Source organism: Protopterus annectens, chromosome 1.part0 (assembly GCF_019279795.1).
Source record: "Protopterus annectens isolate FY-2018-M chromosome 1.part0, PAN1.0, whole genome shotgun sequence".
Classification (NCBI taxonomy): Eukaryota; Metazoa; Chordata; order Ceratodontiformes; family Protopteridae; genus Protopterus; species Protopterus annectens.
In genome coordinates, this window is record NC_056725.1 from 948930063 (window position 1) to 948957324 (window position 27262).

At 40.9% G+C, this 27262-nt stretch overlaps 1 protein-coding gene across 13 annotated transcripts in view; it reads left to right on the forward strand.

The window, feature by feature from the left end:
• Positions 1-27262, forward strand: part of LAMA2 (laminin subunit alpha 2) — a 4753606-nt gene that overhangs the window by 3480255 nt on the left and 1246089 nt on the right. The gene's annotated exons all lie outside the window — the stretch shown is intronic.

Sequence of the window (27262 nt, forward strand, 5' to 3'; positions counted from 1 at the left end):
GTCTGACTATGGAGTCACCTATGACAAGTATGTTTGGTGTTGTATTTGGCCTTAAGGGCTGTGACTGCTTTGCACACTGATTTTGTGGTTTATGTGTTGCCTGTGGTGTGTCATGAGGTGGCAGTTGCTTGGATGTCTGCTTTGGAGGCCTCTGCTGTTTAGGTAAATTTTGCTCAGAGCCTCCGAGTATGACTTTGTGTGTTTATGTGTTTGATTCATTGTTGTGATAGCTTTATGTGAGACTGGTTTTGTGGTGTGTGTAGTTGCCTTCTCCTCCTGTCTGGTCTTGCCAGTCCTGAGTTGAGAGAGCTCAGCCTCCAGTTTGGCTAAATAGCTGCATCTCTCGCAAGTATTTGTGTTATGTGGGAGGAGGAGAGGGTTGTCAGTGTACATGAGGCAATTGTAACATTGCCTCAATATTCCCAAATTCGCCAATTAGACATGAGAGGACGCCAGCATCTGGCCCTTCGACATGCTAGAGAAATTTAGAAGTTAGGGGTGTAACTGAATAAGAGAGGACTTAGTACGGAAGTGGGTACTCCTGGGGGGGGTTTTGCTAGTGAGGGACTTTGTATAATACAGAAGTGCTAAACCTGAAAAGAAGATGCTTTTAAGACAAGTAAAAGCTTTTAGGAACAAGTGCTGCGCTTTTTAGTTAAGGGATATACTGTTTAGATTACTAGTAGAGCAGTTCTAAGGGAAAAAATGAAGAACAGACTTTATGGAGCCAGAAAAAGTTTAACCTTGTTAAACCGGCGCTGCCCGATGCTGCTTTAGTGGCAACTCCGCGCTAAATCACGCTAAAGCACTCTAAAGCGTGCTTGATAGCAGGGGCTGGAAAGAGCCAGGAATTGACCCAAAACAGCCAATAAAACAACAGTTTCAAGTCAGTAACCACTCCCACGGGGGGCAGGGAAGCGGCTCAATGTTTATCACTGCCACTGATCAACAGAGAGACTTTCCTTTAGCCCAAGCAAAAATGGCCTCACAGAAACTTACAAAACAGTTCAAGAACAGCAAGCCTGTAACTTGAACTTTTTTAAATCTCAGAAAAGTGGGAAAAAAGCAAGATTTTTTTTTTTAAAAAAGCATTTAGGCCTTCCTCTTTTCCTCTTACCTGGCAGCTCCATCCTTAGCATCCTTTTCCCAATATACCCAGCATCCATCCTCAGCACATATCCAAACCAAAGCAATCTCCCCTCTCTGACTTTGTCTCCAAACCGTCCAACTTGAGCTGACCCTCTAATATACTGATTCCTAATCCTGTCCATCCTTGTCACACCCAGTGCAGATCTCAACGTCTATAACTTTGCCACTTCCAGCTCTGACTCCTGCCTTTTTGTCAATGCCACCGTCTCCAGCCCATACAACATAGCTGGTCTCACTACCCTCTTGTAGACCTTCCCTTTCACTCTTACTCGTACCCATCTGTCACAAATCACTCCTGACAGTCTTTTCCACCCATTCCACCCTGCCTGTACTCTCTTCTTAACCTCTCTTCGACACTCATCATTACTCTGAACTGTTGATCCCAAGTACTTAAACTCATCCACCTTCACCAACTCTACTCCCTGCATCCTCACCATTCCTCTATCCTCCCTCTCATTCACACACACATATTCTGTCTTAGTCCTGCTGACCTTCATTCCTCTCCTCTCTAGAGCATATCTCCACCTCTCCAGGGTCTCCTCAACCTGGTCCCTACTCTCACTACAGATCACAATGTCATCTGCAAACATCATAGTCCATGGGGCCTCCTGTCTGATCTTGTCTGTCAACCTGTCCATCACCATTGCACATAAGAAAGGGCTCAGAGCTGATCCTTGATGTAATCCCACCTCCACCTTAAACGCATCTGTCACTCCCACTGCAGACTTCACCAATGTCACACTTTCCTTGTACATATCCTGTACCACTCTTACATACTTCTCTGCCACTTCTGACACATGACTCCTGACTTCTGACTCCTGAGGTGTCTCAATGTACATCAAAAATAAATCTAGCTAAAGGTTGGTCAAACAGGACAATGCACTTGTGCTTCTCCATGTTCAAATCACCATAAACAAAATCCCATATGACTTCCTTGCAAGCTATAGGTCCCCCTCTATGACCCAGGAAACACACAAGATATATTTAAACTTGCTGGAAACATTCACCATTCAACCCAATACCATAGGCACTGGTGACTTTAATTACCTCACTATAACTGGGAATTATATACAACACCAAATATATAGGCACAGAGATTCCTGGGTTTTGTAAACACAAACTCCCTGAACTAGATTATCAATATACCAACCAGGGGTGCAACCAGACTGGATCTCGTCTTCACTAATATGGGAGAGTTCTGTACACACCCTAGTGTAATGTCTTTTCGGGTAAGGTCAGACCACAAGATGGTCTCCTTTGTAGTAAAAGTAAATCCTAGAACCCTAGCTAACCCTGAGATATTGAGGAACTATTCCAAGATTAACTTCCTACTATTATGTGATAACCTAGAAGTAATTTAAGCCCCATAACCTCGAGAAGACTGCTGCCTACATGGAACTGTTCAGAAAAAAATATGTACAAGTATGTTAATAGCTGCAGAGAGGCAGCTAAACCCACCAGGAAGAAATACAGAACTAACTCGAAAAATAAGCCACCCTCATGGAATCACAACATCATTAGGCTGTATGACAGAAGGAAAAAATCATGGCAAAAATTATGAGGTGCAGCACCTAGCAAGATATAAACAACTCAGAGGACAAATAAAGTCTACCAACGTGATATTTGAGGCAACTTGGGCCTTCCAGGCCAAGGACAACTGCAAGGCATTACTTATCTGTGTCCGTAACATCAAACGCAGTACACAGTTGTGTACAGAGCTCATTGTTAATGGAGCCACCTATACTGAGCCAGAAGAGATAGCAAACCTACTGCCCAACATATTCAGCTCCAACTTTACACCTCTCTCCTCCCCAGCCTTCCCCCAGGAAATGCCATTGAATATGACTCCCAGTACTGTCACTAGGGAACAGGTCTTTAATGCTCCCTTTAAGGCCAAGAACACTGCATCAATAGCCCAGACAATATTCCAGAATGCCTTGTAAATAGCCTGAAACATGACCTGTCAGGCCTTTTGGAATTGCTTTTTAACTGTAGCCTTCAAATAGGCTTTGTGCCTCATGAATAGAGAACAACAACAGTTATCCCTCTGCACAAATGTGGGTCATCTACAGACCCTGGAAACTACAGACCCATAAGTCTCACTAGTCTCATATGCAAAGCCATGGAAATAATTATCATGGTGGAAAGAATTATCATGGAAATGATCAGTAATAACATAGAAAACCTCCGGGCAGTGGACCCAACCCTATTTGGTTTGATAAAGGGCAAGTCATGCCTACTCAACCTGGTGGACTTCTTTGAGAAGGTCACCAAAGCAATGGATGAGGGCAAAATGGTTCACACTGCCTACCTTGACCTGGTCAAGGTATTTGACACAATACCCCACTTGAGCATTGTTGACAAACTGAAGAGGTTGGGTACAAACCCTAATGCCACCCAGCGGATAGCCAGCTAGCTCACAGACAGCACTCAGAAAGTTATAATTGGGGAGTCCACCTCTATGAAGAGGCAAGTTACAAGTGGAGTCCCTCAGTGATCAGTCCTGGGACTGCTCCTTTTTGGCATTTATGTCTCTAAAATCAAGACCAGTGTCATTGCAAGTTAGGATCTGACACTGAATCTGCCACCAACACAAATGTTCTCCAGGAGGGGCTGGCACAGACAAACAGCTGGTGTAAGAGCCATGAACTAAAACTAAATTTATTTATTTTACATTTGTTTACTAAGGAGGTCTGACTGGACAGAGCTGTCAATTTCCAGCGGAGGCCCGGGTAGAAAAGCTCCAGAACAATTGCTAACGTACTATACATAAGATATTTACATGGGCATTGTGGTTTATGCATTCAATTACAAAAATATAGCTGATAACATATGATTGCATAAGATATTTAGACATACAATTAAAAGTGTAGCAGGTAGCAACTTATGATGGTTGTTCATACAGTATGTTTAGTAGAGATAATCTTGAAGATGTATTGAAGGCAAGACATGAAAGGAAAACCAAAAAAGGAAGAGAATATAGACAAGTTCATATAAGGTGCATTGACATTTTAAGGGAAAGCTTTTTAGCTTAGTCTATGGAAGAGTTAATGAGTATAGATGGGACAGTAGGGAGTAGGTGCCAAGAAATGCATAATAGTATCCTTATGGAAGTAATCTACACCTTGTAACTATCATACTGACAACACACCCCTAAGAGTTGTCCCAATAGTCAGGGTCCTGAGGGTAAACATAGACAATAATCTAGCCTTTAACCATCATGTGTCTACAGCAGTGAGAAATCATTCTTTGTTGTGCAATGTATAAAGAAATGTATGCCTCCTAAGTCCAAGAAATTCATCATTCCACTGTATTCATCATTCAGCAGTCCTATCACTGAGTATACTGACCCTTTCATATGTACCTAACCAGGCAAATCCAATAATTGGTACATCCACAAAGATTACTCTGTAAAATAACACAGGGCACAAATAACATGTCCTGTGTATAATGCCTCAAGGCCCTATTCCTCTATTCCGCCTTCTACAGGTTCTTGTCGGGAGGTTTATGCCTGGCATACAAGGCATTGTCAGACCCCACTCTGATGGATCTCCTGCGTATCTGCAAGACAAACAGCACCAACATGACCCATTCTATAGACCTAAACCTTGCCTATGATATAAATAGGACTTGCTGTAGAGACAGGTATGTATCCTAGAGACCACCCCTTGTCTGGAATGGACTCCCTACCCATGTGAAGCAGAATTCCTCCCTGGCCCAATTCAAGTGTAACTTGGACAATTGGATGGGGAGCAGAAAATTCATCCCTGGTTTGGCACTTGTGTCTCTAATGGACATAGGCAGCCTGTAAATAGTTCACCTCCCAGACCCCTTCTTGTAAATGTTTCATCTCACAAGCTCCTGTTCACATTTATCAAGGGTACCAGAACTTGTCAGAGACTTGGAATGCATGACTAGGCTTACAAAGGCCCTTATAGGCTCATAGATTCATAGGCTGGTACTAGGCTATCAGCCCTAGGGCCTATACAAGCCTAGCCATAACAATTCCCTGGCTATTTCTTCCCACACTATTTACTTCCCTGGACCCCTGTCTAATAGGGCGACTGATGTGATCCCTGGGATGAATTTCCTTTCTCCCATCCAATCGTCAAGGTTCCTTTTGAAGAGGGCCAAAGAGGTGCTCTGCTTGACATGTATGGGTAATCTATTCCAGAGTCTGGTGAGTCTCTGGGTTAGGAACCTATCCCTCCAGCATGTTTTGTTTATTGTGATGACAAGGTTTAGATCCCTGAAGTGCGTGGCTCTGAGGGATTGGGATTTCTTTAAGTGTAGCATGTCCAACAGCTCTGGGTTTGACATGGCCTTGTATGTTAAGCAGAGATCGCCTCTGAGTAGACTTTATGTGACAGAGTATAGCTGGAGCTTTTAAGGCAGTCAGCGTAGAGCATCTGCTTTAGGCCTGTGATTCTTTTAGTGAGGTATTTCTGTGGCCCTTCCAGTTGTTGCAGATGTCTTGAGAGGTACATACCAAATGGGGCGTTGTATTCTTTAATAGGTCTAATGAGTGATGAGTACAGTGGGACAATGACCTCCTTTTTTCTGGATGAAAAGCCCTTAGTGATGAAGTGTGCCACATAGAAGGATTTTCTGCCTGTTTTGGAGATGTGGTTATCAAAGGTGAGACCACTGTCCACCTGTGTTCCTAAGTCTCTTATCACACTTTCAGTGCTTAATGTACTGCCACCTATATGGTAATTCATGGGTACATGTTTTTTCCCAGAGGGGATAACTATACATTTCTTGACATTGAGCTTGAGCCCATGGCTCTGGCACCAAGCATCTGTTTCTGTAAGGCCCTTTTGTAGAGTATCCACATCATTTGGGGATTCAATAATGGCTCATAGTTTGCAGTCATCTGCAAACTTTGTTAGCCAGAGTCCCTTAGTGTTGGCCTGTACTTCAGAGAAGTAGATGCCAAACAAGAGCGGTCCCAGGGCTGAACCCTGAGGTACCTCACTTGTCACTTGTCTGGAGCGGGATTTGGAGTCGGCTACTTTTACAGTGTGGGTACGTTGTCTTACCTTAGGGGCTGTTGCTGGGTGGCACACTGGTGTTGTGAACTATATGACACTTTTGTTGTGATTGGTGTTTGTTTGCCTTTCAGCTTCAGAGGTCCTTGTTGCTTGGGCAGGTTACAGTTAAGGGCCTTTGCATGTATGGATTTAGTGTTGCTATATGTGGGTGTTGGTGGTGTGGGTTTAGAAGGGCTATGTGTTGCTTGAGGTGTAGTGTGGGTGTTAACCTTCTCCTCTTAACTGTCTAGCACAATCTTGGGTAGAGAGAGCTTTGCTTCCATTTTGGCTATGTACGTGCATCTCTCACAGGTTGTAGTGTTAGGTGGTATGAGGGGAGGATTGTCTGTGTACATGAGGCAATTGCTGCATTGCCCTGGTGGTCATTAGCCTAATAAACACCTGTGAAAATATATGTTTGTCACAGCAAATGCAGCATCCAGTTACCCTGAACATACAGAACATTTGTATGATGAACCATATCCAATAAAGTAAGAGCAAAAGAGTTGAATTCATCATGGTAAGTACCTTTTTATTCCAAATGTACTCCACAGCTAAAAGACCTCCAACCTGTCGAATACTAGTATAAAAAGAGATTATACTTAAGGTACAAAGGCAGACATGTTGGTCAATATCTAAATCATTCATTGCATAAGTAATGGTTTGAAAGATTTCTTCAAAAGTACTGAACTTTGTTCTGTCATATAACCCATCCCAGCAACAATTGGTCTGCCCTGGACAGGACTTTTTTTATGCATTTTTGGTAGCAAATAACAATGCGGATATCAAGTGTCCAACAAAGTTATTTTTTTCAGTTTAGTAGAAATTATACCCTTAAGTCCAGAAACATTAAGAAATTCATAAATCTCTTGCTTAAAATATATCAAATCAAAATATAACTGGTGATAAAACAATGGATAATTCAATTGTAAAAAAACGTTTTTAGTATAATCATTCACATCCCAAATGACAACTCCTGTTTATCTGCATTAGTAATGACTATGTCTAGTTGTATTTTCAAATTATTCAAATGTGTTTTTCCTGCCAATGTTAGGTTGTATAATAAGTTCTTCAGTGTATTGGAACTATTTTGTTGTAACTCTTTAAGAATACTATTTTCAAAAATAGACTGACAGCTGATATGGGGGTTGAAATTTAGAGTCATAACATTTTAAAGTAACACAATCATGTGTGATGTTATTACTTGATAATTCCCTCGCTCTAAGGATGTGGATTGTGGATTTAATAATCTAGCAAAAAGTTGAACATCTAGAGCAGTTTTAAACTAAAATAGATAGAAGCTACAAACAAAGCTCAAATCCTTTAAGTGCACTCAATATGTGATTAGAAAATGATTTACTAGTTAAGTTTTAATTTTCAGCCACAAGATCAGTTACGTTTACATGATTTACTGAAAGCAATTTTTCATATTTGATTTTTGCTGAAGTTTTCTACCTTCTCACCAATCTCTAAAGAGGTTACTTGTATAGTAGACTGAACAGTAAAGCATTTAGACCTGGGGGGGGGGGTGAAGTCTAATGACTCAGCTTCCATACTGATGTTGGAAGATAAAGCCATTGCAGATTGAGAGGTACATAAAATACATTTTCCAAAAACATTTTTGTTAAATTTTGATGTTAAGTTGTCTATCTCGCCTTCATTCTTGCTGGATGGGTTCGGAGCCGACCTCGGCTCCGACTCGGCCACTCTAAAAGCTCGAGAGTTGGATCCACCGGCTCGAGGCTCCCCTTATATCCCACAGTGCTAGGCAGTATTACCCCAGATCTCATTTGCCGCTACAGCTATCGAGGTGTGTTGCTTTTACCGGCTCCAGGTTAGTGTACCAAATAGGTTTAAAAACTTAGTAAACCCCTTTTAAATTAGTTTTTTGGTTAGTATCCCCTTATTTTAAAGGTTTCTATTCCCTTTCCTGTGTTTTTCTACAACTCCTTACCACAAGAACTTATCTGTTCTTCCCTTAGGCCTTCGGGCCCTCCTATCCCTCAGAGTGTGTGTTTTTCTGTAGGGACTTAAGATTTCTAAACTACTATCTTTAAATCAGTTTAAGTTAGTTTAAATTAGTTTAAATTACCTTTACTTACTCTACAGTGTAATCGGTGTGTTTGTGTTGAGTGTGATTGCACTTGTTTTGTGTCATGTCTAAGGATTTGAAGGTCTCAGGCTTCAAGAAGTGTGACTCGTGCTGTCAGAAAATGTCTCTGACAGACGGTCACACTTCTTGTGTGTACTGCCTGGGACCTTTACACCTGCAGGACTCTTGTGCTGTATGCCATGGCTTCAGCCCTAGAGTCCTGCAGGAAAGAAAGAACAAGCTTATTTTACGGGGCTTGTTAAAGCCTGAGGGTCCCCGACTGCATCTTCGGGCAAACCCTCTAAGGCTTCTAGGTCTTCGGCTCCAGTTACTGAGTCGGCACCTAAGACTTCTAAGTCTACTCCTGCATCGGCTCCGGCTGGAGCCGATGAGACTCTAACTTCCACTGTGGTTCCTCGGCTTCGGCCGGAGCCGAGGTTTTGGAAATTGCTAAGTCGGCTCCGATCAGGCTTTCGGAGCCGACCTCTAGGAAGAGGTCAAGGTCACCGTCCCTCGGCTCCGATCATTCGGCTCCAGCTTCTCCCCTGCTGTCTGAACGGAGCCATAGATCGCACTCCTCTAGGTCTTCGAGGCTTTCGGACCATGACCTTCAGAGGGTAGTGAGTCGACTTCTTAAGTCCGAGGTACTGGCCCAGATGCTTCAGAGCCCAACTCATCAGTCGATGCTCAACCCTATTTCTCAGAATATTCCTCCTCTGACTCCTTTGAGCTCGGAGCCGGGGAGTTTCGGACCCGAGACTGTGATACCGTCAGAGCCGATACAATTGTCTTCGGCTCCGTCGTCGGCTCCGATTTCTTCCTTGGAAGAATCTCGGCGCTGGACTTCCCTCGTCGGCTCTGAGGGGGTGAGTGGCATCGGACCCTTGTCCGACCCCGCTCTCCCTCTCGGTGCTTCGGCGCTGGTGAGTTCGGCTCCGACATCGGCCTCGGAGCCATCGCTGTCGGTGCCGAGGGAGGTTTTCAGCTTTTCGGAGTTGGGACCTCTGGCTCTGCCTGACAGAGGTGCGTTCGAGGTCATGCGGAGTGTGTTGGAACCTGGTTCAACTCCACAGTCGGCTCCGTCCGCCCCTCCCTCTTCGGTGCCTCAGGTTATGTCTACTCACTCCCTCATCCCAGACCGCAGAGAGCCAGCTCCTCAAGAATCCCCTGTGGGGATCTCATCCTCTTCCGAGGCCTCTCCTGAATTGGCAGGGAGCCCCTAGGAAGAGAAAGTGTAAGAGGAAGCACATAGACTCACCTGAGTCTGTCACCTCTGACACAGATTTAGAGGATTCGAGGGTTCCCCGTTCCCCTTCTGAAGATGTCTCCTTTGCAGACATTCTAGAGATCCTGAAACAGAGGGAAATTGGCCAACCCTTAACCCTTCGGAGGATGAATCTGTGTATCTTGAGGCGTTTGGCTCTCGCCCTTCCACCTCCTGGGTGTCCCCCCCCCTTTGACCCCCTCATGCAGGTGGTAGCTAAAAAGGCTTGGGCGGCTCCTGACTCTGTGGACCCTACCCCCAGGAGACCTTCAAAGTTTATCACAGCACCAGCAGATAAGCAATTTCTGACTAAGGGAGTTTCTGTGGATGCTATGGTGGTAGCTGCTGCCACTAAGAAGGAGCTAGCTGATCCTTCGGTGCCTGTCCATCCTCCTAACAAGGAATCTAGGTCTATGGACAGGTACGGGAAGCAGATGTTTTCATCAGCGACCTTTGCTATGCGTTCGCTGAACTACCTCTGTCATTTCACTCGTCTTCAAAGAGACCTGATCAAGGAAGCGAGTGAGATGTTAAAGGATCCTACAGCTGCGGGTTTTCAGGATAAGATGAACACTCAGCTGGCTACCCTAAATTCTATAGCTAACTCCTCCATGCGCCTCCTTTCATATGCGGCTGATGGAGCGAGCAGAGCCGCAGGGACAGGTGTGGCCTTTACGCGGCATGCCTGGATGCGGCTGTGCAATTTTCGGACCCCTTTAAAAGCGTCTTTCACTAATTCCCGTTTGATGGATCGTCTCTTTTTGGTCCTCAAGTGAAAGAAACCTTGACAAGGTGCGAGACAGATGGCAAAACTCTTTCTGCCGTCGGAGTCTGTTTTTCTACTCCTTCTAGACCTTACCCCAAAGGCCAGAAAAGTGGAAAGATGTGGTTCCGCAAACAATCTCAAGGAACGTTGCCTGACGCACAGAGTCGGTTCCCCTCTAGAGGCAGAGGGGGGAACAATAATGGTAGACGTCGCCCTAGAGGCAGGGGGGGTCCGCAGAACCAGGGCAATCAAGAAACCTTTTCCGATAAGCCCTTCCAGCATCCCTGAGGTGTTGCCCGACTGTCCACCTTCGGAGGCAGTCGGGGGAAGATTATCACTGTACCCAGAAGCCTGGTGATCCCTAACTCAAGACAAGTGGGTACAGTCCATCATTTCCGAAGGCTATTCCATTCCGTTCTTTCGCATTCCAAACCAATCCAAAAAATCCCATCCAGATGTTCCACCCACTCAAAGGGATCTAGCAGCATTGGAAATTTCAAAGCTGCTTGCAAAAAGAGACATTCAGCCAGTGCCAGCAGACCAGCAAGGATCCGGAATCTACTCCAGGTTCTTTTTGGTTCCAAAGAAAACAGGGGACTGGAGACCAATTTTGGATATCAGTATCTTGAACAAGTCTGTCAAGAAAACAAGATTTCAGATGGTCACGCTACAATCCATCCTACCCCTATTGGGAAAGGAAAACTGGATGTGCTCTATAGACCTTCAGGATGCGTACTATCATATAAAAATGAACAGACGCTCCAGGAGATTCCTCCGCTTCAGGCTGGGAACCATTCACTTTCAATTCAGAGCCCTGCCCTTTGGACTCACCACTGCCCCCCGGGTGTTTACCAAATGCATGGCAGTGGTAGCTTCTCATCTGAGACGTCAAGGATTCCAGGTGTTTTCATACTTAGACTACTGGCTCCTCACAGCCCCTACCAAGCATCTTCTTCTGATTGCCAGAGACTACACCTTTCGCATTTTTCAAAAGTTAGGTATCTCAATAAATTGCGAAAAGTCTGTTTTGTCACCTTGTCGTGTTATTACCTTCATAGGCGCAAATCTAGATACAGTCAACATGTCTGCAAGACTTACAGACCAAAGAATAGCAGACATACACAAACTGGTCTCCCTTCTATTCCACAGCAACAGAGTCAAAGTCAGATTGGTTCTAAAAGTACTGGGGATTATGGTGGCTGCTATTCCTCTACTTCTTTTAGCCAGATTTCACATGAGAATCCTTCAATGGATGCTCTTAACACAGTGGTTGTACCAGCAACTTCCGATGTCCCATACCATTGTGATTACGCAAGCATGCAGGAATCATCTTCTTTGGTGGATTTCTTCCCCCCAGCTCTTCCTAGGAAGACCCTTTGTCCTTCCCCCTCCGGTTGCTACTCTAACAACGGACGCCTCCCTAATCGGGTGGGGGCCATTATCAGGGCAGAACAGTCCAGGGCATATGGCAACCAATCGAACGCCACTTGCATATAAATGTTCTAGAGATGAGAGCAGTGCTTTTAGCATTGCAAGCCCTTCAAGACTCTCTTCCCTTGGGAACGATAGCAATTCAGACGGACAACATGTCTGTAGTGTGGTATATCAACAAACAAGGCGGAACCAAGTCCTACCCCCTATGTCGAGAAGCACTCAGACTGTGGCAATGGGCGATTTCTTCTCAGCGTTTTCTGGTAGCAACGCACATTCCCGGGAAGTCCAATCTTATCGCGGACAAGTTGAGCAGAGCTATCCTCATGCCTCACGAGTGGTCTCTGAAAGATTCTATCTTGGAGAAAGTTTTTCTCAAGTGGGGTCAGCCTTGCTGCGACCTTTTTGCTACTCCCCAAAACAGCAAGTGCAAAGATTATTTCACCCTCTTCCCCTTACCAGGCCAGCCCAGCAGAGACGCTCTAGTCCAAGTTTGGCCCCGGGGTCTTCTGTATGCATTCCCTCCCTTCCCACTAATCTCTCAAGTGATACAGAAAGCTATCGCTCAGAAGGCCTCATTGATCCTCATTGCTCCTTACTGGCCTCGACAGGTTTGGTTCCCCTTTCTACATCAATTTCTGTTGGAGCAACCCTGGCATCTGGACCTAGTTCCAGATCTTTTGATCCATCAGTCGGGTCAGTTTCATCGCTCCCTCCCATCTTTGAACCTCACTGCTTGGTTCCTCCAGTTCCAACCTTAGCCAGGCTTCCTCAAATATCTCACACTGTTCGAGATATTTTGATAGCTTCCATAAATCTTCCACTCGAAAGATTTATCTTAGTAAATGGAAGCGTTTTGCCTATTGGGCTCAAGGAAGGGACTTAGATCCTTTCACTGCTCCCATCCAAATAGTTCTTGATTTTCTAGCTGAACTCTTTCCATGCAGGTTCATCTCCTTCTACTCTCAAAGTCCAATTGGCAGCTATATCTAATTTTCATGTGGGCATTTCAGATTCTGCCATCATGTCTCACAAGCTTTGCAAAGCTTTTTGAAGGGAGTTTTTCTTCTCAGACCTCCTATAAGAAATCCTCCTCCTTCTTGGGACCTTAATTTAGTTCTCACATCTTTGATTCTTCCCCTTTCGAACCTGCAGCTTCCTGTTCATTGAAATTGCTATCCTGGAAGACTCTCTTTCTGGTAGCCATTACTTCAGCTAGAAGGGTCTCAGAACTTCATGCACTCAGCAGTCGACCACCGTATCTATTGTTTCATAAAGACAGGGTGGCCTTACGCACCAATCCATCTTTTTACCTAAAGTAGCCTCTCGTCTAACCTAAATCAAAGCATTGACCTCCCTGTGTTTTTCCTAACTTTTCTAACAGGTCTGAACAAAAATTGCATTGGCTAGATGTTCATCGTCAGTTAAGGTATTATTTGGATAGGACCAAACAGATCAGAAAAACTGACCAGTTGTTTGTCTCTTATGCAGAAGGCAGAAAGGGACTTTCAGTTTCGAAGGTATCACTCTCCAGATGGCTAACATCTCTGATTTCCTTTGTTTATGAAATTAGACACCAAAAGCTGCCTAACAAACCTAAGGCCCACTCCACCAGAGCTTTGGCTACTTCTATAGCCTTCCAAGACAGGCTGCCTATTGACACCATTTGTGCAGCAGCTACTTGGGCTACTCCTCACACTTTCATTTCTCATTATAAGTTGGATTTAGCTTCTAGACATAGAGCTAACTTTGGTTCCACTGTTCTCAAGAGTCTGTTCGATAGGCCACCCGGGACAAGGTGCTAGGGACGCAGTCCCATCCAGCAAGAATGAAGGCGAGATAGACAACTTAACATATAGAAGTTATGTTCTTACCATAACGTTCCATGTTAGTTGTCTTCTTCTCGCCTTCTTTCTTGCATCCCACCCTCCTTCCCCCTAGCCTGGACAGACCTAGAGGAGTTTGATTGTGACCTCTCTTTCTACCACCTCTATTGCTATAGGTATATGCTCTGCTGTGCATATATTCCTTGATCAGGCTTCAGGTCACCTTCTTCCCTTCCTTTTTATAGAGGTGGGTTCTGCCATTTCCAGTAGTTCTGGTTTTTATTATTGGCTGGGCCTAGCTTACAAACGAGATCTGAGGTAATACCGCCTAGCATTGTGGGATATAAGGGGAGCCTCGAGCCGGTGGATCCAACTCTTGAGCTTTTAGAGTGGTCGAGTCGGAGCCGAGGTCGGCTCCGAACCCATCCAGCAAGAAAGAAGGCGAGAAGAAGACAACTAACATGGAACGTTATGGTAAGAACATAACTTCTATTTAATAAACATGGACATAAAGTATTAAAATAAACAATATAAAACAATAACTATTTACACTACATACAAACATCCATGATAAACATTTGTGTTATCCAAGAAAGGTAATCAATATTTATCTAACAATCTCTCCATTTTTTGGCAAGTTAGTCTTTTGTGTGTTACATTTGATGATCTCTGATAAATAGTTTGCATTTCTTTTTTACATACAGATTTTGCTGTTGAAATAAACTCAGTAAACATAACATCTTGCTTATTTTTCCAGTTCAATGTAATTATTTTTTGAGCAATAGCTAGAATTAACCAAAGAACAGGTAAGTGATGTCTAAGAATTACACTTGGGGTAGGGACATTGAATAATATCAAACAGATAGTAATTTGACAGTTATCAGACCACAGGGCTTTTGCAAAAATGTCTAAAATCACTCCACTATTGTGTGAGAGTTCTACATTCGATGAACATATGAACCCAGTTGGCTTCAAGAATATCACCACATATCCAGCATTTGCTTTCATTACTCTTGGTTATAAGGTCAATTCTGTGTGGAGTGTAAAAGCTTCTATGAATAAATCTCCAGGTATATAGTCTCCAATATAAAGATGATGAAGTGTTTTTTGTTGAATTTAATAACTGTTTCTTATTATCGTTAGATAAAGATTCACCATTAATCTTTATGGAGTAATTCCAAAAAGCTTGGTCAAAAGTAATCAAGTCTTCTCGTAGGATTTTATATACAGGTGATATGCTTAATTTATGTTCAATGTTCATCGAACTACACCATATGAATAGTTGTATCAATCTTGGTATGATATAATTTTCCAGATTTATTGACACACTTTATTTTCAACAAACTGTCTTAAAGATTGAATACAGAGTCAATTATCTTGAGAGATATTATATCTGGCTATGAGAAAGTTCATTGGTTGGATGTTCTTATTGTCTATAAACTGGTGCCAAAACTTTCAATTATTCTCTTTAAGATTCCACATCTTATTGATGAAGGTATCTAGGCAATCTGATTTATAAGCTATGGGAAATGTAATGAAAAAGGTGTTCCTTAAACTATAAATGTTGTCGATTATATTTTTGAAAATATAAAATATTTGGTTTATGCCATGTGAGAAGTGGCTAAATTTCTTATTATATAAGCAATATTCACGGAGTATCCAAAATATTTTGTTAATTCCAAAGGTTTCCTAAACTGGGTTTGTGAGTTCTCAGAGGAAGATGTATGTATTTCATGTAGTTATTTCCAGCTAGAGGTGTATATGGATGAAATCTAGTGTAGTATTACGTTAATAATAACAGATTTGGAATATAATTCTATGTTGGGAAAGCCAATCCCCATTACTGTCCCAGGCTGTAACATGCCATTTATAGGCTATACTTGATTTCTTTGGGAACCGTAGAAAAGTTAGTAATAGGAAATCTATTTGTTTAAGGAATTTCTTAGGAGGAGGTAAAATCAATCTTAGTATGTAAAATAAAATCTTGGGCAAAATAATCATTTTTATTAATTGTCTGTCTTCCATGGTGAAAAACATTTTGTTTCACTTTTTAGTCAAGTCACTGATTATAGCTACCAGTTTAGTGAAGTTAAATTTAATAGTCTTATTCCACTTATTCTTAATACTTATTCCTAGATAATTTATCTTATCATTTTCCCAGTTGAATGTATTGTATTTTTGCAAATTATTTTCTTATTGATTAAAAGTGTTTTGGTTTTATTTTGATTAAAACTGAGCTCTGAGATTTTTCCAAATAGAGTTATGGCATTCATGATATGTTGTAAAGAGCCTTCTATATCACTGGATGTTAGTAGAATATTGTCAACAAAAAGCTGAATTTTTGGACAGTATCCCTCATTAACTTGAAATCCTTTGATATTTGGGTTATTTCTAATAAATGAAGCAAAATGTTCCACTGATAAAGTGAAAAATAATGGGGATAGAGGGCAACCTTGTCTAGTTCCCTTATGAATTTTTACTGGGGATGATAGACATGAACCAATTTTAACAAATGCTTTAGAATCATTATAAATATTTAATATCAGTTTAGTGAAATTTGAGGTAAAGTTAAATTCTTTAAAGATTTTTTTGTAAGTATGACTAACTAAGGGAATCAAATGCCTTATCAATATCCAGACTAATAATAGTTAATTGTTTCTTGGTTTTGTTTGCAATATTTATTAGAGATAGTAGCTTAATAATATTGTTGTGCACTTTTCTATGTAAGATAAAGCTAGTTTGATCAAAGTGTATTAGATTGGGTAGTACATACTTTAGTCTTTTGGCCAGGATAGACATGAACATTTTATAATCGGTATTTAACAGTGATATGGGTCTATAGGATACACACAGCTGAGGGTCCTTACCTTTTTCATTGAGAAATTATTGAGTATTTCCACGAGGGGTGGAAATTAAATCTTGTTTAACCATGGAGAATGTGTTTAATAATAACTCTATTGTGTGCTCTTTCACTTCTGCTAAGGTTATTGCAGGGATTATCCCATCTAACCCTGGATAAAATCCTTCAGATTTTTAACGTGTTCTTTCACTTCTGTTAAACTTATTTGTTTATTTAGGGTACTATTTTGTTGTTTTGATAGTTTAGTCTTGATATTTTCTTGTAGAAATGTATCTATTATATCGGCTGAATCTAGTGGTGATTGCATGTCATTGATTGACCGGTAATGGTTTTTAAAGGCTTCGAATATACCTCCTAAATCAGTTGTTCTTTTTACTGTGTTATTATTCTTGTATTTAATTTCATTAATGTGATTTTGTTTACTAATTTGTTTGGATCTGATACCTAGTTTATGTAAATGTCTGGGGTTTACTGAATAGGACTGTAGTTTAATCTTTTCTAAGCTTATAGCAACCTTATGATTCAATATTTCTAAATATTTGTGGTTTAGCTTAGAAATTTCGGTAAGTACTGCTTTATCATTTGATTTTAAATTAATTTCAACTTAACTATTTTGGCTTGTAAATCAGAAAGTTCCTTATCCCATTCCTTTCTCCTTTGAAAATACCAAGCTTTAACTCCACTAAGATGTGAACTTTTAATGCATCCCAGAGTATGATATCTGTTACTTCACCATTATTGTTGTTTTCCATAAATGCATTTATTTATTTTAATAACCAGTCCTTAAAACCTTTTAACGTACTAACATAGGCTGGGATTCTTTGAAAAATTATCATATCGTCTTTTTTCACTGTCAAGCTGAACAAAAAGGCATTGTGGTCAGAGAGTGGACATAACTGTATTGTAACATCACTTATTTTAGAGTAAAGAGTGTTAGACACAAAAATCTTATCAATATTAGTTTGTGTGCCGAATCGGAAAAAATAACGGGTGTACTGAAGTGAACTTTGAACTCTTAAATTATGTATGTCTCTAAAATTCATTGAGGCTATAAAAGTATTTACCTTTTTAGCTTGTGTAGTTAGTTTAACCTTACTGTTTTTAGAGGTGTGTCATCATCTGATAACAAGCAATTGAAATCTCCCACTAGAATCATTTCTCCCTTTGCATGTAAGGTAATGAGATCCAAGTATTTCTTTACATATTTAGTTTCTAGACAAGAAATCCAATTTGAGTTTACCAGTGTGAAGCATTTCTTATTAATGTCTAGCACTACTAAGCTTAACATTCCATCTTTATCTGAAAAAAGTGTTTAAAATTTTAGGTAGTGTACATTTTTGATTTGCCCAACCTCATTAACTTTTATTTCTGTAATGCTTTAAAGTGCTGTCTGTCTTGGTATCATTATTTCTTAGAAACCTAACTTTTTATGTTTCTTTCAAGAATAAACAGTATTGTTCTTATTCTCATGGACATCTCTCTTAATTTGATTAATCTTCCTAGTTTCAATTACTTTAGTTAATAAATGCACCATATTGATATCCTGGGAGTGTTAAATGAAGGTTCATCTGTCAAATTCTGCACATGTTCCACAGCTGTAGAACCATTTTATCCAAACTTCCAGTTTATAAAAATCAGCTAGACATTCAGAAACCTCTTAGAGGCTAAGCTTTGAATAGCATTTCTTTCTTCATAAAGACAGGATTATCAGTACCTATCCCTTAATCCAGGTATACTAGTAGACCCCTCAAGACTATCTCTTGATCAAGGTGGGCTTTAAGCATTTAAAAGTGCATAGCCATAGCTGTCATTTTTGGGAAAAGTTAGTTATGATGGAAAAAGGCTTTTCAACAGTACATCCCACATTCAAGTGAACTGCATTATTGGTAGTTAAAGTATTTATAGCGTAGTCCATTTAGGGACTGGAAACAAGTGAGTGTCATCTTTATCTAGTGATAACCTAGTCAGGAAATTAACCAGCTTCATCTGCTTGGTCACTGCAAGTGCATGATCCAAAGTCCATGTACTGTCCAATAAAATACTTTAAGTGGATGCATGATACAAATGGACAACAGCACTCCTGAATACAGAACCACTTCCCCAATGAGTGCACATATGCTAGAGGGAGCACACTGTAGAAAATATACCCAAGCATGAAACAAATCCTACAGCAGACCAACAGGCAAAATAATGTGTTTCTTCCAGCCAAAAATCCAGAGAAAAAAATAGACCTTGGTTTCATAAATGTTCTCATCAGTGATTACCTAAATGTCATTTTTTCCTGTGATGAAAATATGCATCCCAGATGAAACGTGGCTGCATGATTCTCACTTGAATTCATGTTAAGGCAAGGTTCATATTGCTTAAAGTGAAAATATATATTATTGCACATTACATATGTTTTATCTGAAGTAGATTATTAATTATAATTTTTATAATGATTATTATTTGTGCTGTCATTTAAATTGATGCCTATCATGTTATTTGTGTCACCTACTTCAGATGAAAACTTGCCTTGAATTTAATGATAACCTTGTGGTAACTATTTTAAATTTGGCCCAATCTTTTTGTAAAAAAAAAAAAAAAAGCATAGAATATTATTTGTGTTCATTAAAATAAATAATAAGACTAGTCTATAATGTCATCACTGAATGCCAACTCAAACAGAATTCTTTGGAAGCAGGCTAACACGGAGCAGTGTTGCATTTACATTAATAGCAGTCTTTACAGGTATGGCAAATGGCAAAAGACTTGCAACCAAATACTTCCAAGAGCACCTGGAGAATCATTAACAACCCCCAGAACATAGAGAATAGCACCTTCAGATCATAGTGTGGAAATGTACGCAATCTCATGTACATGGGACCCATGCTTTGTATGAACAAGTAAACCTGTACCAGGTTTTTATGTGGTGTATATTAAAAGCCCGAAACGACAAAGGCTCAAGTCTATGTACACTGACATATAAAGGTCGATGTACATAAACAGCGAAACACGAAAACAGCAAAATTTGAAACACCGAACGTGTTTCCTGGTTCACAGGTTCATAGGTTCATAGGTTGGTACTAGCCCTAGGGCCTATGCAAGCCTAGCCATAACAATTCCCTGGATATTTCTTCCCACAATATTTACTTCTCTGGGCCCCCTGTCTAGCAGGGCGACTGACATGATCCCCAGGGTGAATTTCCTATCTCCCATCCAATCATCAAGGTTCCTTTTGAAGAGGGCCAATGAGCCAATGAGGTGATTGACATGTATGGGCAGTCTATTCCAGAGTATGGGGAGTATGGGGAGTCTCTGGGTCAAGAACCTATCCCTCCAGCATGTTTTGTTCATTATGATGACAAGGTTTAGATCCCTGGAGCGTGTGGCTCAGAGGGATTGGGATTTCTTTAAGTGGAGCATGTCCAACAGCTCAGGGTTTGACATGGCCTTGAATGTTAAGCAGAGATCGCCTCTGAGTAGAAGATATACCACAGAGTATAGCTGGAGTTTTTTTAGACGGTCAGCATATGGCATCTGCTTTAGGCCTGTGATTCTTTTAGTGATGTATTTCTGTGGCCTTTCCAGCTGTTGCAGATGTCTTGTGAGGTACATACCAAATGGGGCATTATACTCTATAATGGGCCTATTGAGGGATAAGTACAGTGGGAAGATGACCTCCTTTTTTCTGGATGAAAAGCCCTTAGTGAGGAGGTGTGCCACATAGAAGGATTTCCTGACTGTTGTGGCGATGTGGTTGTCAAAAGTGAGACCACTGTCCACCTGTGTCCCTAAGTCTCTCATCACAGTTTCGATGTTTAGCATCCTGCTACCTATGTGGTAATTCATGGGTTCATGTTTTTTTCCAAAGTGGATAACTATACATTTCTTGGCATTAAGCTTGAGCCCATGGCTCTGGCACCAGGCATCTGTTTCTGTAAGGCCCTTTTGTAGAATATCCACATCATTTGGGGATTCAATAATGGCTCCCAGTTTGCAGTCATCTGCAAACTTTGTTAGCCAGAGTCCCTTAGTGTTGGCCTGTACTTCAGAGAAGTAGATGTCAAACAAGAGTGGTCCCAGGACTGAACCCTGAGGTACTCCACTTGTCACTTGTCTGGAGCTGGATTTGGAGTCGGCTACTATTACAGTCTGGGTTCTGTCAGTAAGCCAGTTGGCAACCCTTTGAGTGACGTAGGGATTTAGTCTCAGCTTAGTAAGTTTATCTATGATTCCAGAGTGGGGGATGGTGTTGAAGGCCTTGGCGAGGTCCAGAAAGGCTGTGTGGACCACCTTACCCTCGTCCACAGCTCTGGAGACTGATTCAAAGAAGTCAATCAGATTCAGGAGACAAGATTGGCCCTTCACAAACCGAAACTGGATAGGGTCCAGTGTTTGAAGGTTGCCAATGTCTTTGTTTATAAATTCCATGATAATGCGTTCCATGCCCTTGCAGTTCAGGCTTGTCAGACTGATGGGATGGTAGTTCCCAGGATCCAAGGCGGATCCTCCCTTGTGGAGTGGGATAACTGTAGCTGTGCGCCACTCAGTGGGCATGAAGCCTGAGGTGAGGCTATGATTAAACATGACACTTAGGTGAGGTGCCAGCTCATTTTATAGTTCATGTAGTACACAGCCTGGGATGTCATCTGGTCCCATGGATGCTGTATTCTTAGCTTTGGAGAGTGTGGTTTCTACCTCTCTGGCTGTGATTATTGGAATTTGGCAATATTTTGGTATTGAGATGGGCCCTTTAGGCGGTGAAGTTGGCAATCAATCGATCTGCCAGGACACTGGCAATATCCTTGGGATCAGTATATTTAATGCCATTCTGTTGTAGCTCAGAGCAGATCTGAGCATTGCCATTTAGATTCTTGACATGGAACAGCTCCTTGTAAGTTCACCAAAGCAGATTCAGTAAATCCAGGTAGGCACCAAATGAATTCAAATAATTCCTTTATTCAGAACCACAGAATGATAACACACAAGCGCTTTCGCTCAGAGAAATTCTGAGCTTTATCAAGTGACACCATGCTGTTAAATCAGGTGTCTTATATACCTTGAAAATCCTAGATTAATTAGAAAGCACTGCCAATTAACAATTTAAAGAGACTATGCTCTTTTCCACATGCTTAAAAATTCCATTAAAACAAAATGTATAAAAAAGTAGTGATAGAGTATGCTTAAAATAATGCATTAATGCATCTGTTACTACTAAAAATGTTGACAACATAAAAATAAACAAAACATTATACACTATTTCCCTAATGTTTAACTTTATAATAAAACTTGCTGTGTGCAAAAATCTGCACTTCTTTTGAAAATTGAAATAAGATGGAATGACTTGACATACCAACTGTTGTTCGTGTAATTGTAATATAAGGCTAATGCCTAATGTGGGTATGACAATATATGTCCTGCACTTTGAGAGTGCACATCCTTTTTTCCAGAAAAAAGGCATTGTCAAACTCATCAGGGCAAGTAGGATTTGCAGTGGACATGATGACTACATGGCAGAAGTCGAGTTTTTGGAAGGCCTGTTCCTAGAAAGGGGCTATCCTTTGGACCTCTTTGAAAGCCTGGTCGGGGAGGTAAACTCTAAAAGAGGAACTGTCTACCCACCCCTTCTGGGTAAGGGAACGGGCACACCAGCTAGTTCCGTTCCCGTTATCACCAATGAATTTAAGAACAGTTTTATCTACACCTATTCCTTGCATTCAAGGGAAATGGAGGAATCTATAAGAAAATATTGGCCTGTACTTGCCCTCTTTGAAGAGTCCAGGGGGCTATTGCCTGACCAACCTTCATTTGTAAGGAGAAGGGGTACCAATCTTAAGGAAATATTCGAAAAAAAGCAGAACATTACAAGGAAAATCAACCCAGCAAGAAAGGGTACGTTTAAATGTGGGGCATGTAGCCAATGCCATGCCATCTTGGAAGAAAAAAGTATCACCATTCCATCCAGAAGGTTTAAAATCTACCCAGCAGGCCATTTCACATGTGGTAGCAAGGGAGTGGTTTATCTGGGCTTCTGCACCACATGCAACAGTTTCTATGTAGGAAAACGGAAGGGAATTCCATAGCGGATATATGAGCATTTTTATGATATAAACAAAAAGAAGGAAACCAACGCTTTTTATAAACACTCCCTGACCTGTCCAAACATAAAACTGAAATTCATGGTACTGGAACAAGTTGAGCCTGATGCCAGGGGGGGTGACTGGGAATCAACTTTAGAATACCGAGAACTCCTCTGGCAATTAAAGTTAGGTGCTGGGAGACCCCCTGGGCTTAATGGTTTGATCAGTATCAAGCCACTATTGAAACTAAGAAGGGCAAGACTTTAGTTTGATATTCCCCATACAATTATTTATGACAAGCACCCAACACATGGACATGTTTTTTACTTAATGTTACACTACACAAGGTCTATGTTAAGGAATGACCTATTGTATAGCACAGTTTAGTTTACTTAAGATATAGTGTTCTCTTTTTCCAGCAGGTCTGTCAACAAGGCCAAGAAAAGAAAATATTGTCATACCCACATTAGGCATTAGCCTTATATTACAATTACACGAACAACAGTTGGTATGTCAAGTCATTCCATCTTATTTCAATTTTCAAAAGAAGTGCAGATTTTTGCACACAGCAAGTTTTATTATAAAGTTAAACATTAGGGAAATAGTGTATAATGTTTTGTTTATTTTTATGTTATCAACATTTTTAGTAGTAACAGATGCATTAATGCATTATTTTAAGCATACTCTATCACTACTTTTTTATACATTTTGTTTTAATGGAATTTTTAAGCATGTGGAAAAGCGCATAGTCTCTTTAAATTGTTAATTGGCAGTGCTTTCTAATTAATCTAGGATTTTCAAGGTATATAAGACACCTGATTTAACAGCATGGTGTCACTTGATAAAGCTCAGAATTCCTCTGAGCGAAAGCGCTTGTGTTATCATTCTGTGGTTCTGAATAAAGGAATTATTTGAATTCGTTTGGTGCCTACCTGGATTTACTGAATCTGCTTTGGTGAACTTACAAGGAGCTGTTCCATTTCCTGGCTGTGTGTGCACTTACTTCCTGGTTTGGTTCTTTGCTCTTTGTTAGATTCTTGACATAACTATAGAATGCCTTGTGGTTGTCTTTGGAATCTTTGGCAATTTTATTTTTGTAACTAGCTTTTGAGGATTTTATGAGGGATCTCAGCTTCTTACTGAGGCTGGTGAGGGAGTTTTTTGCATCCTGGGATTTTCCTCTTTTCTGCAACAGTTTCCTCCTTCTGTTGTACAGTTTGTTTGTAGCAGGGGACCACCAGATTGGCTTTCTTTTTTTGGAGAAGAGCATCTTGGTTCTATTTGGGATGGCACGATTTATGCATGAGTGGATGTGCTCGTACAGTGCCTTAGTGTAGGATTCTGCAGTTGAACTTCCAGATCCCGTCTGCGTGGGTGTTGTGAAGTTTGTCACTTCTGACTTCAGTAGCATGAAGATGGCTTTGGAGAAGTTTTTTAAGGAGGTTTCCTTAGTGGGTGGTGGGAGAGGGATGTGGATGTCAAAGGTGATTTGCTTATGGTCAGACCTGACCAATGAGGGGGTGACCACTGGTGTGGAACATCTATCTCTCATGTTGGTTATGACCAGGTCTAGGATATTGGAGCCCCTGGTGGGACAATGGATAAGTTGACCCAGGGCGTTGGAATTTTTGAATTCCAAGAACTGTTGAGAAAAGGAGTTGGTACCCAAGTAGTTTTCCCAATTAATGGCAGGGTAGTTGAAATCACCCAGTATTAAGGTGTTTGGTTGCATCTTAATATTTTCCAGTATGTTTAGAAAGGTGTAGTGAGAATCTTGGGGCATGGTGGGGGATCTGTAGCAAGCTACAATTTGGATTGCAGTCTTACCTAGTGTTAGTTGCACCTGGAGAATTTCAGATGCATTGTGTTGGGCAACTAGCCTGGAGGTGTGAATATCCTTGGTGAATATGGACTCTCCTCCACCTTTAGTGTTTTGGTCCTGGTTCTGTGGCCGAAAAGTGTGGTAAGAATTGTAGCCTGGTATTGCAGGGGTGCTCTGTGGAGCCTTGAACCAGGTCTCAGTTACTGCACAGATATTGATGTTCTCCATTTTTAGGAGTGCCTCGAGAGAGTGCATTTTGAGGTTTAGACTTCTAGCATTGAGTAGCATTATCTTCAGATTTTGTATGCTTGTATCTGTTATGGTGGTGGTTTTGTCAGCAGCACGATGGTGGGGATAAGGAAATATATCCTTTTTCCCTTTGTAGTACGGTCTCAGAGTTGGTAATATTAAGGTAGGGGGGTGTGGGTGGTGCAGGGGGGGTCTTGCCCCCCTGCAAATAATGTGTTAAAGCAATTATTTAGTGTAATTTTATACTTACCTGTGTGGCGCGTTCTGATGACGGAACTCGTTCGGTGTTTCAAATTTCTCGTTTTTCATGTTTCGCTGGTTATGTACATTGACCTTTATGTGTCGATGTACATAGACTTGAGCATTTGTCATTTTGGGCTTTTAACAAAAACCCATTTTTATGTTCATAGGTGAAGACAGGGCTAACTGCCCTGAATGAAAATTTTAAGCCTTGCCAATAACCTGAGATCAGAATCAAACACTGCACTTTGTGCCTGTATGACAAAGAGCTTAACCATTATGCCAAACCCCTGTTCAAAGATGTCATTTGAATAGACTGAAAGCCATTGTAAACTGTGTAAAACATGACTGTAATATAATTGATAACATGACAAATAGGGAGTAAACTGTAGAAAACTACACTAGCTGCATACAGCTGATTTCAGTGTCAGCATGTCTCAGGTAAAATGCATTGCAGTACTCTTGGTGAGATAACATCAGAGCTTGAAAACTACTGAAGGATTCTCTTTATGTATAAAGTGCTAGATCCCAGACATATTCTGAAGCTAGAAATAGGAACATTTATTCATGACCTTCATATGACACCTAGTCATCCATATTGACACTTGTGGTACAGTTGATACCAAAGATCTAAAAGTGATTGTTAATGCTACAATAAGGCCCATCATTAAGTTTAATTTAATCTTTTGTTCCTTCTTACTCACTCATATTGCATCATTTGAGTTAGTTCAAAGATATTTTAGTAAAAGAATAAGGTGTGCTGAGAACTTATATGAAAATAGACTGAAACAAATATATATTTTACAGAACAGTTAGAAGCAAACTGTGTTTAGCTTTTAGAGCTACACTAGATGAGGAACTGAGGGATGATTTAGCCTTACATTTGAAAGAACATTACGATATAGGGGACCTATTTTAAAACTAAATAAAAATAAAACCCTAAGAAACATATATATATATATATATATATATATATATATATATATATATATATGTGTGTGTGTGTGTGTGTGTGTGTGTGTGTGTATATATATATATATATATATATATATATATATATATATATATGAGTCTACTTCTGCTTATCGAAAAATCACTTTTTCGAAAAACAGAAAGGCGAACCCACTTTAGCGAAAGTGCACTTGAACTGGGCGCCATAGTCGAAAACACATCTGACACAGATATCCTTCAGAAGGGTCTCACAGAAACGGATAACTGGTGCCAGAGCCATGGCCTAAAGTTAAATGCCAAAAAATGCATAGTCATACCCTTCGGGAAAAACAAGGTTACCCCTAGCTACCATATAGGTGGCAACCCATTGAGCACAGAAGAAGTTATCAGGGACCTGGGGACCCAGGTTGACAGTAGCCTGTCATTCGACACCCATGTAGCTAAAGTAGTTAGGAAGACCTTCTACATTGCCCACCTTATCATGAAGGGATTCACATCTAGATCAAGGGAGGTCATAGTCTCCCTATACTCATCACTCATCAGACCAATGATTGAGTACAATGCCCCATTCGGAATGTATCTGACCCGACACTTGCAGCAGCTGGAGAGGCCACAAAAGTTCCTCACCAAAAGGATAAAGGGTCTCAAAAATCTGTCCTATGCTGCCCGACTGAAAGAACTCCAGCTCTATTCAGTCGCCACGCTTGCTCAGAGGTGACCTTTGCCTGACATACAAGGCCATGTCAAACCCAGATTTGATGAATATGCTTCACCTCAAAAAATCTAGATCCATCAGAGCCACAAGGGCGGGAGTCTTAAACCTCGACACGGCTATTAATAGGACGTGCTGGAGGGATAGATTCATCACCCAAAGACTCCCTATGCTGTGGAACAAAATCCCGGTATATGTGAGGCAGAGCACCTCGCTGGCCTTGTTCAAGAGAAATCTCGACCAATGGATGGGAGATCGCAGATATACCCCAGGGATTACCTCAGTGTCACTGCTAGACAGAGGCACAGCAAAATAATGGGTATAGTTCCCCATACTAAAGGGATGGCGTAAGCCACAAAACTATGGGCTAGGCTTGTAAATGCCCTCGGGCAGATAGCCTAGTATGAACCTATGAACCTATGAACCTATGAACAAAACTTCACTTTCACGAACACCAATTCACCAAAGCATGGTACAGTGGGAATAAGGAAATATATCCTTTTACCTACTGGAGTGCGATTTCAGAGTTAGTATATAAGTAGAGGGGGTGGGGGGTGCAGGGGGGCTTGCCCCCCTGCAAAAATGTGTTTTTTGTGTGTTTTTTTTTTTCTGATTTGGTAAATTGATGTTCACAAAAGTTTGCTTTTTTTAAGTGCACTTTTGCTAAAGTGGGTTCAGCTTTCTGTTTTTCGAAAAGGTGATTTTTCAATAAACAGAAGAAAACCTATATATATATATATATATATATATATATATATATATATATATATATATATAGTTAGATAGATAGATAATATATAGATAC